At 45.2% G+C, this 15,276-nt stretch overlaps 1 pseudogene; it reads right to left on the bottom strand.

Moving 5' to 3' along the window:
* Positions 1-5,715: 5,715 nt before the first annotated feature.
* LOC112473803 lies at positions 5,716-5,833 on the bottom strand (annotated as a pseudogene).
* Between the last annotated feature and the right edge of the window lie 9,443 nt (positions 5,834-15,276).

Genomic DNA, 15,276 nt, shown 5'->3' with positions numbered 1-15,276 from the left:
GTGAATAAACCAGAGAATGCAAAAACTAATCTCCTACCTGGTTCATAATATTAAGTTTCAACTTCAAGGTTTCAAAGCTTGAGGTGTGAATGACTTTCAGGATTATGCCTGTGGCCATCGGGAAGGGTGAAAACATGACAAGGGGTCATACTTAAACAGAGTAGGGACTGTGAGTGTGTGTGTGTGAGTGTGTGTGTGTGTGTGTGAGAGAGAGAGAGAGTGTGTGTGTGTGTGTGTTGCGGGCACTTACTGTCTTACAAGAATTGCCAGGTCAACACAGAGGATAAAATCTAAACCCAAACAATGGTTCTCAATCTTGCCCAGACATTAGAATCTCTGACGAGCCCTTAAAAACCCTGATGCTCAGGTCATGTCACATACTAATTAAATCAGAATATCTGAAGGTAGGACCCAGGAAGTGTTTTTAAAACTCTTCAGGTGATACCATTGCACAACAAACAAGAAAACTACTGACCTTCTAGGACATTCTCAACTTTAAAGAAGCATTGGAATTACCTAGATACTTGTTACAAAGGCCATTTCTAATTCAGAAGTCCTGGAGTGGGATTCAGAACTATTTCTTTCAACTATAATAAAGTTGGCCCTGGCCCCTATTTTGAGAAACACTTTTCAACATAAACAATTTTCAGTTGAAAAAGTCAATAATACAGAGATAGAGGCAAGGAAAGGTATTGAGGGTGGCCCGTGGTAAGGGAGGAAAGGGTTCAGGTTGAGGGCTTCCCGTAAGGTGTCTGTGGGTACCTACAGAATTCACAGTGACTGAGACAAATCTGGTTAATGAACCTCTCTGCCTCTCTGTCTCTGTCTCCCTCTCTGTCTCTTTCTCTGTCTCTCTCTGAGTTATCTATCCATCTGTCAAGCTGTTTTTGTATATAAGTATCCTATCTCTTTTCTCAACTCAGAATCAGTGGGTGCCACCTAAGCTCTTAGCTGGGTCCGCAGGAAAGATTGTTACATACCAGGCTCTCCCTGGCTTCTCCTGAAACTTGGCATTTCTTAAACTGTATCCACACGAGGAGGAGGCGTTGGCATGAAGAAAGTTCTGGCCAGGTGAAGCTTTTAGGGGAATTCCAGTGAGGAGATTAATTCTTCACACTGAAATGCAGCCAGGCCAGACAGGTTAATACCTCATCTTTTGCAAGAAGTAACTTGGGACAGTGAGCGATGAATCTTAAGATTGGGTCCTAGTTGCCACTTATCGCCAACAGTGCTGCCTGGTATCAGTCAGCTTCGTCCTGACTCATGGGACAAGCCCTGCGGCTGAACCACCCTGCCCGCCTCCCACAGACCTGGAGACACACTTGAAGGCTTTCTGTCCAACATCTGACTAAGCCGACCCATCTTCCCATATCAGATCTGAATTGGGCTCAGGGTGAAACTGCTTGTGCGAAGAAAACGTCCACGTGGAAAAACCAGTAGGCTATTGCCTTCCTTCAAAAGAATGGCTCTGGAATTTTCACCACTGCCACAGCCAAAAAAATTGTTTAATCATCAAACCTTAGGACTAAAAGGAATCTTTACTTCCATCCCTTGCAGATAGAGAAGGGACCACCGAAGTTCAGGCCACTAATTATTTTGCCTCTAGATCATATGGTGGCTTTCTAAAAGGGCTAAGGCTAGAACTGTGGTCTCCTGGCACCTGGGACACCAGTGATAAATTTGCACAGGGGGTCATTGGCTCAATGTTCAAGTGGAAACTCTAGAACAGTCTAGATTAAAGCTGCCTCCTCTAGCAGCCACTTGTATATATCACTATTAAACTTGACATGTAGGAAGACCAAGCTGAGATGTGTTATAAAAGTGAGATACAGATTTAAAAGGCAAGATGGGGAAAAAAGAGCGTGAATGGTTTCATTAGCACTTTATGTTGATTTATGCATCAAAATGATAACATTTTAGACATATCGAGTTAAAGAAAATACATTATTAAAATTGATTCTTCTGTTTAGTATTTTTACTTTTCTATGTTGCTAATAGAACATTAAAAATTATATGTGGCTTATATCATATTTCTATCACACAGCATTGTTTTAGATATACGAAATTGAGAATGATATGCAAGCTAAGAAATTGTTATCTCTTCTCAAAAAATAAAATAAAATAAAATGGCGCCTCTACTACATTAGCCAAAGTTATTTTCTAATCTCTCCTGGAATGACATAACAGCTCCTCTCCACATCCTCCTTGGAATGCTCTGATCTTTTCTTGCCGCTTCGACCAGAGGACTCGTCTAACAATGCAAGCCTAATTATATCATCTTCCTGCCTGAATTTCTACAGACTCTCCCCCAGCCCAGGGCCAGGCCCAGAAGACGACATTAATGCCTCCCGAGTGTAGGACTCTATATCCAGGTATCCAGAAGGTTCGTTTCATTCTTCAGGATGTCGATGTATCAAGTAAGCCCTTATAAATCCTCAAGTGTTGCCTAGACTTTAGTTAGCGCCACAAAAATCAAAGACAGAAGACATCACAGCACCAAGTTAAGTCTTAGCTAAGGCAGGAGGCTTGGCAGAGCCCAAAAGAGCTCAATTTTGTTGACTTGCATCTCCTTGACTGCTATATATTTTTTTCAAACACCTCACAATTTGAAAATTTTAACAGCATTTCCAAATATTCCACCAGCCCCCACAAATTCAGTCCGTTAGCAGATGCTGTAAACTCTTCTCTCCTCGATATGTGCCCAATCATCTGATTTGGTCTGTCTCTCCTACTGTCCCCTTAGGGCAAAGCAAGTGTCCTCTCTTCTCTGCAAACTCAGATTGCTCCCCATCTGGTCTACCTGCCTGGACCCAAGCTCCTTCCCATCTATTCCATCCGTGGTCGCCAGAGCAATGTTATTGAAATGCAAATAATATGGCACCGATGTCTCACTCACAAGGCTGCAGTGAATTTCCATCACACCTACAATAAAATTCTAACTCCCTACCTGAGCTCACAGACTCTCTGGCTCCTACCCACATCGCCCCGATGTCCCCTTGTCCCCTTCCCCATTATGCTGCATACACTTCGTCCTCTTTTCCGTTCAGTAAATATTTCGTCTAATTCCTGCTTCGGGGCCTTTGGACGAGCTGTTTCCTCAGCCTGGCATGCTCCCCCTCCAACCCATGCCTAGTCACCCTTTTGTCACACGGTTTTAGCTCAAATTTCACTTTTCCAGAGAGCTCTTATGTGAACAAATAACCTGAAGTCACTACTTAGTCACTCTCTGTCACATCCCCTATTATAATTATCTGCCTAATGATGATCACGATTTTGCTTTAAGTGAATAGTTAAGTTTATTTCCTTTCTTCTCTCATTAAATTTTTGAGTTCAGGCATGTTGTCTGTTCTGCTCCCCACTTTATCCTTATTACCTAGAAAAATGCCCAACCCATAGAGCCCAAAGAATAAATATTTGTTGGGAACAATAAATATATTATTTTTAATGTATTATAAAATTATAAGCTTTTCACATTTTATCTCAATACTGCGTACCGAAAGACTGAAATTTATTTATTTATTTTTATTTTAGGGAACCAAGATTTATTAGATATTGAGAGTATCAAGTTCTTTAATGGTGTTTAAAATCTCATGGTCAAGAAATCAATTCCCTCTAAAACTCAGGTTCCTTGAAGAAAAGTAGAAAATGACGACCCTTTCCCTTTGCGTTGCTCTCTAGTACATACGTATAATTTCCTTTTTAAGGAACTCTTTGAGAGCATGAATGCACCGTGCCCTAGTGGGTCTTTTATCGTGATGAACCTAAGCAGACTTCTAATCTCGCCACCGAAGCTTGCAAAGCCCGCACAAGCTATGAGACATGATTTCGTCGAAAGGCTTTGGCAACTCCTGTAAGCTGGGAAATGGGTGTTTGGTGTTGCTTTGACCCAACAATGATTACATAATCCATGGGTCACTTTCATGTAGTGAGAATCCTATTTTCAGGTCAGACTCAATATGGGAACTGCCTTCTTCCTGCCAAATGTCAAGTGGAATGTGAAACGGCCTCCATCTCCACATTGAGCAGGTTATATCAGAGCTTGCAGAGAAGAGAAAGGCAGAGATGGCTGCGGTGAGCATTCCCCAGGATGCTTTGAAATGTAATCCGTCTCGACTGTTACGCTAGGTGTTACAGCTCCCGTTGTCACTATCGGCACTCAATTAACAAAGAATTCCCCACGACACAGCCTAAAAATCACAATTTGTAGAACCAGCGCTGCTCCTGCTCTGCTTCGAAAGTGATTGGTACTGTATATAAAAGGAGAGGAAATCAGAGTGCATCCAAAACACAGGAGGGACCCACTCAATGTTTGATGATTGAATGAAAAAAAAAAAAAGAATTAATAATTTGCAGCAACACAGGGTCTGAATTTGCCCCAGATAGAGAGAGTTATTTTGATGACATTTTGCTAAGGGGCTGGGGCTTATTATCTATGCCCGACTTCTGGTTATTTATACTGTGTTTAAATTAAGTGTATAGCTAAAGGACATTGTTTCTACGGCAGAGAATGTGCCCTGTCATTTTAGACAGGTCATTTTGTTTGTTAGGATCCCGTTTAGCTGTGGTAGAAATACATACACAAAACAGGTGAATCCAACTGTCCGTCAAGTCAGATTCAGAGTTCCAGATACCTAAGTGGGAAGGTTAAGCAAAATGAATCAAAGAAAGAACAAAAAAAGAAAAAAAAAAGAAAAAAAAATGAATTTATGCTATAGCAAGGCTTATTTCTCTTTGGGTTTCCCAGAGGCTCGTTGCCCTTGATCCAGGGTTGGTAAAGAAATAAACGCAGCTTGGAATGTAACTCAGGGTTTACAAGGACATGGATCTTCGGCTTCTATGACCACATACGGTGGGCTCTGAGCATCCCACGGGTCCTAGACGGAAGTTGGTGTCCACTCAAGGGAACTGGAATGCATAGAAAAGAGTAGAGCGACCTCAGCGCTTGTCCCAGCACACAGGTGAGTCATTTGGTTCCCCTGGCTTCTGGCTCTTGTGCACAATGCAGAATGTATGCTCCTGAGTGCACCCCAAGGGGGCCCCCGCCAGAAACACTCCCAGCTTTTGCATCTCCACCTTCTGTCTCTCAGATACGACCTAAATAGACGAATGATGCCTTATTTTAGAAATGCCCTCCCGCACCCCAGCATGCAGCCTCCCAGGTGACTGTGGCCGGACCCGTGGGCTGCAGGCCACCCCAAGCAGATGGGACCATCCAAGAGTTCCCTGTCCTGCCAGATCCTGCGCCTGGAGCTCCGCGATCACAGATGTCCCTTGCAGACAGCGATCACGGCACATGCCTCTCCTCTTGGGAGGAGGGGGCTGGGTTCGTGCTGGGGACAGGCTGTGAAGTGATGAAGCGGCTGAGCCTGTACTCCGTGTGCTCCAGACGCCGGGCGTGTGGGTGCCACTTCGTGCCACGTGGAGGACAGTTCGGGGTACCGCCCCACCCTCTGCCATCTTCCTCATGCGGGTCAGGTCTTGTCTCCGACCTGGCCAGAAACTGCTGCGTGCAACAGCGGGGACCTCTTTCTGTTTCCCCTTTGCCTCCTTGCTTGGGGCGAGTCAACCACATGGCACAGAGTCACTTCCCTCCGCTTGGCTCCATATACGGGGAGTCCTGGAGACCAGATCTAGCTCCTCTGATGGTGTGTGAACTTGTGGAGGCTGCTGCTGCAGCACATCTTTGATTTTTTTTATAAATTTTTTATTTTTTAATGCCTACAGCACCTGGTCTTCCTAGTGGTCTCCCATCCAAGTACTAACCAGGACTGACCCTGCTTAGCTTCCGAGATCAGACGGGATCCTGCACGTTCGGGGTGGCATGGCTGTAGACTCGCCTATGATTTTTATGTAACATGTGATCATCTGATCAGGAGCAGATCTCATTCAGATTATCTGGGGTCCATTCTTATGGGGACATATCACCAGAAGAGCGAACCATGCTCCGCCAGCGTCTTGATGACTATCAGCTGCTTTTGCCTGGGAGAAATTCAAGGCCCAGCTGGAACCAGCTCTCTACCTCCCAGCACCTGGCTCCCAAACCCAGAACTGGGGTGAGGCAAGCGACGCAGCCGGGGCACTACGTTGCCTCAAGGTCATGTGAGTGCGAGGCTGTCTCTCGCCAGTGAGTGTCAACTTAAAGTTTGCACCTAGGGCCCTCGCTTTCCTTGGCCTAGTCGCTATCCTGCTGTTTCCATACAATGGTTATAATATCATAGTTCAGAATTATCGTGAAAATGTAAAGAAATCATGAATATAAAATAATTAGGCACTCTGCCCGACACCTCCTTTTGGCACATTAGTAAAAACTCTCCAGAGTCTGGATTTGGAGCTTTATACTGTCAAGAAAAAGGCTTGGCTGAAAAGGTAGAACAAATCAAGTTAATTCGTAAAGCACTTGATTTAAGCAGTGTGTATAAGCAAACCACAGGACATAATGGTCTGATGTTAACGCCAATCTTTTCTCACTCTAAAGCAAGTTCTCCGCTGTGTCCTGGGCACATGCTTCTCTCCCTGATCTGATCCTGTGTCCTTCACTCCTTGTCCATGTCCCACCCTGGCCCGCAGCCAGTGTCGTGCTCCACTGGGCTTCCTTCTGCTTCGAATCAGGTCCCTGAGATGACCATAATCCTCCTCAGCTACCTTTGAGAGCATTTCATAGTTAACACTAAATACTGATGGCGCACGCACCGCAGTCTGGATTCTTGCTTCTGACCCTTCCCAGGCAAGAGTCTTTGCGTGGTGCTGAATCCTGGGAACTTTCGCTTTTCCAGTCAGCACCCCGCAAAAGGCCTGCCCCTCCCCTGTGCAGTGGTACATCAGGGAGGTGAGCTATGTCACATACCCTTCCTTACGAAGACATAAGAGAACAGTCTCAATCAAGCGTAACAGGAAAATTCCCTCTCGTGCCAAGATTCATGGACTCTCTCATAGTCCCGTGTTTCCTTAGCTGCGAAATCCTGGAATTTTGCCACTGAGAGGTTTCATACTCATCACATGTGTTATAGATATACGTGACTTACACCTCGAATTCCAGACAATTGTCAATTACCGGGATATCTTTTCCATTCTTGTTTCTGCTTCTACCTTTTCGCAGGTTCCCAATCTTATCTCCACCTACACATTCTGTCAAATTTCCACTGGAGCAAAAGTTTGACGAGAGCTTTTTGACACGGGCCCCGCGTGCTTGAAACTGAGCTGGGAGTGCACATTGCAGGTCATCTCTAAGCCAGGACCCCCCTGGAAGGTGGGTGCTCATGCCCAGTTTACAAAAAAAAAAAAAATGAGGCGCAAAGACAGTAATGAGCTTTCTAAAGCAGGTTCAGAACTGGAATTTAAACCCAAGTGTTATTTGATATTCAAATGTGGCAGCCGCCTGTCCCTGTGGCTCAACAAATATCTGCCCATTCACACATTTCTCGCTTCAAGTCTTATCATTTCGGTCTCCTGGAAGGGTGTCCTTCTTTTTCTCTGAAACTTTTTTAAGCCTTGTAGCCTACAATGAGGGCCCTCCCTCCTACGCTATGACATTTGACACAAAGATTATTTAGGCATCCTCTGAGTGTCTGTGTAAACTGTTCCTTCTGCTGACAGCCATCAGAGGATGCCATGTCTGTTGGATTCTGTGCATTTCTCCGAATAACGTAAACCCTGTGCGTACATTTCAAAGGACATGTGTCCAAAAAACAAGAGTCGTGGAAAACACTGGAGCCAAGAAACATGAGGCCAATTTTCAGATGTTTAATGATTTATCTGTGTGGTTTTGAGGGCTCATTTGCTCAGAATAAAAATCATGAGGAAACACTTCTCTGAAGTTTTAAAATGTGTTGGTTATTTGATTTTGCACTGGGGTAACTTCTTTGCCGTGTATAGCTTTCCAAAATGTACATGCCAATCTGCATCCATTTTGGAAATTTAAAAATCCACCAGGCTAGCTTAAATGTGAACACTTGGAATTCAATTCAGCCGTTCGCAATTAAAATCAACCTGCAAAGTGGACTCTTTTGCAAAATAACCTGTTTGTATTTGATTCAAATACAAACACGACGTCTCTCATCACATGAGTAAGATCTCTTGGTCTCCATGACGACAGAAGGTCAAGATCTGTAGGTCCTAAGCCAAAGAATGGCCTGGGGAGTGGGACAGATCTAGAAGGAAGGTGGCTAATGCGGGTGAGCAAAGGCTGAAAGCTGCAGGGCGAATGCATATGCAAGCTGTAGGGCAAGGAGAGGCCACATGTGAGGATGCAACGTCAGCCAGAATCGTGCGGACCAGAATCCCGTGAGCAGGTCTGGATGTAATTTATGGATTAGAGAAGACACGGGCTTCGTGGAAGCCCATCGAACCTTCCACAGTACAGTGCTAACCTGTGGCTCTGATCGCTTGAAGGGCCTTTTAGGGACTGAAATGGGTCCCTCCCCAAATGCATATGTTGAAGTCCTAACCTCAGGACATGGCGGTATTTGGAGACAGGGTCTTTAAAGCAATAACTAAGTTAAAATGAGGTCATTAGGGTGGGCCTTAATAAAATGAGATTGGTGTCCTTATAGAAAAGAATAGGACACAGACATACATGGATGGAAGATGGGGTGAAGACAGGGAGAGGGAGGCCATCTCTAGGTCAAGGGGAAAGGCCTCAGGGGACACCAATCCTACTGACACCTTGATCTTGAAGCCTTAGCTGCCAGATCGTTAGAAAATAAATTTCAATGGTTTAAGCCACCTGGTCTTGGTATCTGTGGAACTTAGTTACAGCAGCCTTAGCCAATTAATACAACACCCATGTTGGAGAACACCTCCTGGATTCATCTTGGTAGTAAACTCCAAATTCTGACACGTTAATATGTCAAATTTTTATAGACTAGTCCTAGTTTTAAATAACTGCTTGTTACAGAGCTGTTTTGTTCTGAATGTTGGGTTCTCCTTCAACACTATGAAGATGATTTTGTCACTGGATTCTATTATATTTAATTCTTATACTTTTACACATTATTAAATAAATAAATTCCTGAATGAGAAAGACATGTTCTCTTCCTGGATTAGAAATCCCCTTTTGTGGTTCTAAAAATGTGTGTGTGTATCCATAATCAATTTCATAATGTACGATGTTTGCAACGTGGCAACCGCTGATTTCAAGCAAGGCTAGAGAGAGCAAAAACCTTGCTGATTAATAGAACTAACCAGATTAACCCATGCAAATGGCTCCAGGAAGCTGGTGGTTTGCGTAGCAGGGGGATATGTGCATTAGCAGAGTTTGGGAGGAAAAGTGTTATTTTTAGAGCGGTCAAAACATGTGATGGAGTTTACCATTCCAGGACTTTTGTTATACTGAGGAACACTCTTGGTCTTTCTATGGGATCAGGTCCTCAGATCGCTGGTCCCCAGTAACCTCAGAAATGCTTATTTAAGATGCTATTTTGGGTTCCTCCCTTCATCCACTTTTAAAACCGAAAATAGTTTCTTTTCTACAACTGTCACCAAAGTGGAACTATTGGAAGGAAACAATAGAATGACAGATTGCTTGTCCCAAATAATTGGATCGACTGTGCAGCAAGCCGTGGGTAATGACAAAACTCTTCTTCCACAAGAGTCACACTCCAGTCACTCATCGGACAGAGACAACGAGCTGTGTCTTCCAGGGAGGGGGCACTGCTTGAAAATCAGGATGAAATCACTCACACTTTTCTCCATTAAAAAAAAAAAAAATCTAAACACGACAAGGATGCAAACTAGCTGGAATGCAGGCACGTGACCTTGGAGGTGAGGAGTGGGTGTGTCACACTGGACATGAAGAGGTGTCCGAACAGGAGGTGAGATGGAGCCAAGATGAATGCTCAGCTGGCTGTGCTCCAACCCGACCCTCACGGGGGAAGATATGACCAACCACGGAGGCGAGGCGATCACGTCTGTCCCGCAGCTACGTGGGAGACCTGGCTTGGCGTCTCTTGGAGATGCGCGCACATGCCAAGGTTTGGGCGGAGTCCAGGGTCAGGTAGTGATGGGGCAGGCAATGCTCTCATTTCCTTTGCTTGGGGATGCTGCGGATGGAGGCTGTGCTGGGGAAGGCGGCCGTGAGCTCCAGCAATGGCTGCATCTCACCCCACAGGGCGTGACTAACGAGAGGCAGGACTCGGCCCAATCCTCCCTTGATTCGGGTGGAAGGGAATCTGAGACAATCGCACCCCCAAACCAGCCCAGTGTTCCTCTGATATTGGCGGGGGGTGAGCTTTAATGACCCAAGAGGTCCTTTTCATGTTCAGCGTCTGCCTTAAAAGGCGTAGCCTTCAGCTTGGTTTAAGCTGACAGTCTCTGAGGCACTCGCGTGCCATACTTAGTTTGGTTTATTTTTCAGAAGTGCATTGATTTCATTAATTTAAAACCAAAGCAATATCAGCAAATAAAGCCATGCATTTATTGTCTCTGTCATTACTTGGCTGTTTACATTTCTGAGGCCCAGGAAAAACGCCAGAGCCCGCTCACAGCTCCGCCAGGCCCGTGTGAGTTTGGCAAGGTGATGGCCACACACGGACGGCAAACTGTTCGGGCAACCTAGTGGTCGTCGATGAGCTCGGGGATTCTGGCAGTTCTTGGAACATTCTAGGGGAAAAAAAAAAAACAAAAAAAACAGAAATCAGAAGGTCTGGTGGATGCGCCTGCATGCTGCCAGAACACGACCATGAAAAGGCAGTGGTGCTTGGGGTTGTCACTGATGGTCGCTGTCAGGAGGGCCAGAGCACACGAGTCTTTCTTCTTCTCCAAGGCTGGGGGCCGCTGTTACCACCGACCTGTCTGGCCTACGTAGAGCAGCCCCGTGAGGACAGCAGCCTGAGAAGTAGCCGGAGGCAGAATGTCAAGGGCTAGACCTGCCCTCGGCCCAGGAGCCTCTGTTGGAGACAGGCGTTCAGTGCCGATTCATTTCCCAGCTGCGTCCCAAACCTCTGACCTCAGATGCCACAGTGCCTTCCGTCACCCGTCTTGTCACCCTCAGGTCTGCCGTGATCGAGAACGGGGGTCAGCTGGGAATCGGGTGGCAGGACGCCCTGCTCTGCCAGGTACTTGGGCGAACTCAGTCTTCAACAGGCCCATGTGGCCACTGTCGGTCTCACAGCCACCCCGTTGGGGTCGGACTGGCCTTGAACCTGGGCTTTGTGTCACGTACCTGAATCCCTTCTGTTGTCCAGCGGCAAAGTGAAGCTGGGTAAGACGGCAGCACTATGTCGCTGGGGCCTTGAATTCCGTGGGAAGGAGGGTGGGTGACGGGAGGTGGCAGAGGGTAGCAGGTAAATTTTACGTTAAGAAATTGCTCTACCAAGCCAAACAAACAAACAAACAAACAAACAAATAAATAAACACACATCGATGAATTAATAAAAGAGTGAGATTGCACCCCCATTATGTGTGGACTCTGCATTTACAGGTTTAACATGGTCTTTGTCTTCCTCTCTGCAGGCATTTGAAATTTAACCGCTCAATCTTTATGGACACCTCAAACAAAAAGATAGAGATGTGAGTGGGTTTGGGGGAGAATCAGACACTCACGTATGCATTTGTTAGTATCTGCAAGGCTCTGGAGCAGAGAGGGGGCCGGAAATGGCATCATGAAACTACTCACCTGTATTTTCTTTCGCTTATCCATGCAATCCATTGCCTCCTTCTCTGTGTCCTATTCGCAGTCAGCTATCAGGTAAGTGAGTTTCTGAGAGACGTCATGATCCGGCTGAAAGAGAAAAAGCTGGTGGCAGGAAAATTCCCCATTAGATAGTCCTCATCTGCGACTCGTAGATTCTGAGACTCCTCTAAGTCTCACCTTCCTCAAATGTCATAGCAATAATAATTTGTTCCTTGCACTCCAGAGATATTTTGCAGTAATTAAATACAGGTTATGAATCAGATCAGAAAAGCAAAAAGTACTAATTAAATCATTAGGAAGTCTGCAATCCCATAGAGGAGGGAAGGGGTCTCATAATCTAAACACTGCAAAATCAATTCACAACCATTTACAGGACATGTAGCAAGAACAACCTAGGACACTACTTCTTAAAGCATAATGCGTATCCTCAGAGACTTTGTGATACACTGGGGGATGCAGGCAAAGATACAAGGAACGCAAACAATGTAGGGAGGAGGCAAGAGAGTTAAAAATGTTAATTAAACCACGTTCAGAGACTGGAATATGCTGATCGGCCCTGAGGCCAGGCCAGGAGGTCACCTGCAGAACAAAGGACAATTTCTGCTGGATTCCTAACCACTCATTCATTCCCCACACCCCGTGCAGGGGAGCCAGGAGCCAACAGTCACTCCCTGTGGCTAAAACCATGGGGGACCCAAGGCTGAGGGCCGGGATCTGCCAGCAGGCCGTTCAGTCTGCATAGTCTTACCTTTTCACTCTACACACTCTTCCCCATCCTCACTGTGTCCACATCCAAGGAAGGGGGAACTAAAAAATTGACATGTAACCTGAATTCTCTGACCTCTCAGCCCCCTAATCACTGTCTTTCCCATCTCTCCTGGTCCCTCTCACGCTGCCTCTGTGAGGAGACCACACTCTGGCTGTGGAGTGTGGCCCCTTTTCTAATCAACTCTCTTTTTGACTCTAACTCTGATGTGTGAGTTGAATTCTTTCTACACTCTCCACCAAAGGACCCTCTTCTTCTCTTGGTGCAGGCCTTGGGGTCCCCCCACCAACTCGGGGAAATTTGCATCAGAACCTCAAAGTACTTAATTGGTTATTCAGTAAGTGGTCATATTTTCTGAATTCCAGTTGGAAGGCATATGGTCCCAGAAAAAAAAATATATATCTATTTGATATGAATATCTATTTGTGAGGAAGTGCTTGCAGGGTTGTAAACATAAGTCTATTTCTCCAAGAGTCTTCATTCAAAAGAACAATCGATAAGATTGTGGTACTTCCCAAAAAAGGGAAGCTTTGTGGTTCTGTTCAGTGTGGTTAATTTCTGAAAACATCTTCTTGAACATCACAACAGATGACCCTTAAGAGGCGACGGCTTTGGAAGAATATAAGGTAATTACTAGGCTATCAAATTGAAAGAAAGCTCCAGATTGTGTTCATTTTCGTGTCTTCCAAAGCAACCAGGACAGTCCCTGCTACATCCTACGCTGAGGCTAAGTGCTCCTTAAAGGAGGGAGTAAGAAGCCGTCAGAGAGGGAATAAAATCTGGGAGGAAAGAGATGGTGTTTTTCTCTCTGGAGAAGTTTCCCGCTGTGGCTTCCAAGGACAAGCTTCTCGGAGTCCCTGAGGACTTGGCGTGGGCCTGATCCCACCGTCCACAGTGTTGCTTCACATAAGAGCGTGTCCTCATTGATCAGTGCAACTACCTAGAAGGAGAATATGACAACAGCCAAGGGGCAAACGATAACCACTGAGCAACTGAAGTGGACCCCTGAAGCCCTTCTGGTTATTTTTGTTATCATTCCCAGAAATGGCCATGGGCCCTGTCCTGTTGACATCGTTCTTCCTTCCCTCCTTCCCTCCTTCCTTCCTTCCTTCCTTCCTTCTCTCCTCTGCATTCCCAGGAAAGGAACAGCTCCCGGGTGCGGCAGCCGAGGCGCCCCGGGACCCATGTGGTCTTTGTAACCTCCCAGCAGTAGTGGGGAGGGTGAACCGACCCTGTGTTTGTACACGCATTCTCTCTTTCCTTCTCTCTTTCCTTCTCTCTTTCTTTCTCTCTTTCTTTCTCTCTTTCCTTCTCTCTTTCCTTCTCTCTTTCCTTCTCTCTCTCTCTCTCTCTCTTTCTTTTTTTTCCTAAAAAAAAACTCAATGTAGGTAGGAGATATTGCACAAGACAGAAGATAGAGAAAAACCTTAGCATGCTGTTCAGTTGGAGAGATGAAGCATTTACTCGAACTGGCTCAAGCAATGGAGTTTATTGTAAATATATAGACGGATAGGCTGGGAATTCAGAAGAAGGAAAAAAAAAAAAAAAAAAAAAAAAAAAACAAAAAAGCTCCAAAACAAGCTTCGGAAAGGCTGCAGTTAAGGCAGTCTGGAGTAGTCTGCGTTTTCAGTGCCTCTCACTTGGGGCCAACACACCTACGTGTTTTCATTTCTCTCTCCTTCTCGATCAGCTTCTTTTTCTCTTTTCTCTTAAACACATGCCCCAGTAGGACCCCCAGCCAGTGAGTACACATAACTTTCAGCTCAGATCCCTACAGCTTCTTGGCAGCAGGCTCAGAATTCACTTCCATAACCCTTGGCAAGAGATCTACTTGACTCAGCTCATCTTTTCCATCCAATCCACTTGGAGTTGAGGTTGTGGCAAAGTCTTATTTACCCTGAAGCTAATGAAGCTTAAGATTTATCTCTTCACTGCATGGGCCCCTTCCAGGGCCTGGGAGGAGCCCTCGGAATGTGGTCATGTGTCTTGGGAACATCTGCCTTACTAAGATATTTTATCCATGTTGGTTAAGACGGCGGTCTCTTTCCACCCTGACTTCTCCCCTTCACGCCGTCCCTAGCCCCATGATTTTAGGATGACCAGGGCGTTTGGGGGACCCACAGAAGAAAAACTTCAGTTGGAGATACACTTTGTTGGTGTCTGTGTGCTCACAATCGCTTCCAAGAATAGCTGAGTTCTGCTCACTTTCCTGACGTGGTGAATGGTTTGACTTCCAGAAACATCACTGCTGCCGGTGGTGCTAACCCACCTGCCACTGTGACAGGAAGATTTGTGGCTAGAGGTCGTGTCCTCAGCGCCCAGGCCTGGGAGTAAACGAATAAAAGATGAGAAATAAACTCAGATGCACAGAGACGAAAGCTATGCGTGGAAACTTCTACTCATCAGATGTGTAATACTGTAAGGGAGCTTGTGTTCTCAGTGCTATCTGGTAAAAACGGAAGTCTTATACTGTTGGGAATATACTAGATCATACGGAATAGTCAGGTATAAACACAAAAGACTTTTTAAAATTAAATTGTGTTCATAGGGCAAAAGCCCATAGTAGGACGACAAATGGAAAATATATTCTGCACAGCTCATCTCTGTAAGAAATTTGATAGCTTTTTTTTATGCTTGGCCACATCTTAAAAATTTGCATGATGTTACTACTACTGAGATGGTATTGTGAGGTAGCAGCTCTACAAAACTTTTCCAAAGTGTAACTAATAATAAAAAATCATCCACGAATTATCTCTCTATTCTCTTTAGGAAAAAAGTGATGTTTCAACATTTTAGTTATATGTATATGCAGCCAAAAATGCAGGGGTAAAGAATTTTTGAGGTGTTTCAGACAATAAATTAATACAAATTATGTTGTTCT

The sequence above is a fragment of the Pteropus alecto genome, unplaced genomic scaffold, assembly GCF_000325575.1.
Source record: "Pteropus alecto unplaced genomic scaffold, ASM32557v1 scaffold8, whole genome shotgun sequence".
Lineage (NCBI taxonomy): Eukaryota > Metazoa > Chordata > Mammalia > Chiroptera > Pteropodidae > Pteropus > Pteropus alecto.
Note: the sequence above shows the minus strand (reverse complement) of the source record. Positions and strands in the feature narration are given on the sequence as shown.